Source organism: Acanthisitta chloris, unplaced genomic scaffold (assembly GCF_000695815.1).
Source record: "Acanthisitta chloris isolate BGI_N310 unplaced genomic scaffold, ASM69581v1 scaffold4608, whole genome shotgun sequence".
Lineage (NCBI taxonomy): Eukaryota > Metazoa > Chordata > Aves > Passeriformes > Acanthisittidae > Acanthisitta > Acanthisitta chloris.
This window is the reverse complement of record NW_008688572.1, coordinates 35346-36428: the sequence shown is the minus strand read 5'-3', so window position 1 is coordinate 36428 and position 1083 is coordinate 35346.

Below are 1083 nucleotides of genomic sequence, written 5' to 3'. Positions count from 1 at the left end.
GGGTTGGTCTCTTCTCCCAGGCAACCAGCAGGACAAGAGGGCACAGACTCAAGCTCTGCCAGGGGAGGTTCAGGTTGGATGTTAGGTGAGATGTTTTACAGAGATAGTGATCAGGCATTGGAATGTGCCGCCCAGGGAGGTGATGGATTCACTATCCCTGGAGGTTTTCAAGATGAGACTGGATGTGGCACTTAGTGCCATGGTCTAGTAACATGACCTTGGAGGTCTTTTCCAACCCAGCTGATTCTATAATTCTAAGATTTAAAAACTGTCCATAATTTAAGCACTACACTGAGTAAAGTGACATAAGGAAAAATAACAAGAAGTGTAATTTTCTAACTGTTGCCACAACTTGTGACTGATGTTATTTAACAAAATACTCCACTTCTTATTCTGCTGCAAGCTTTCACAAAACACATGTAAAACTCATTCTCCAGATCCCACTGCCAAATCACACTGTAGAGCTAAACTCAGAAAATTATTTCCCAAAGATATTGTTGTGAAGAATCATCACACAGTAGTGCTGGTGGTTTTTAAGCCTCTCTGCATTTGTGATGCACACATGACACTAATTAACTTCAGCTGTCTGATTTGCCTCGTCCCCTAGGTTTTTTCTGGCAGACCACCACTGACAAATAATTTACATAGGTTTTTCGACTGAAGATGGCACTGAGGCCTCTTTAGATGTAATTAAAATCTTTTACAGTTTAGAGAAGTGTTTTTTCTTTCTAGAGATTGACTTTATTGACTATTTCACTTCGTATTAATTAATTTTCACATTTTAAATAAATACTGAGGTTTTTGCCACACCAACTCATGAAACTTCACTTGTAAGAGCATAAGCATGAAGCAATTAAAAACAGCACTATAAAAACACTTTCAACTCTAAAATTAACCTGTGACCACTGGATCTTAGAAACACTGAAGAATCATTAATACTTCAAGCTGGGATTATGTATAACAGAATATATCCAAAGAATAACAGCCAGTAACTCCTAAAACAAAGAAAGCAGGTTACTTCAGAAAGAATTTAAGAGATGTACAAAATATTCACATAGAACACTCAGAACACCATTTAGACAA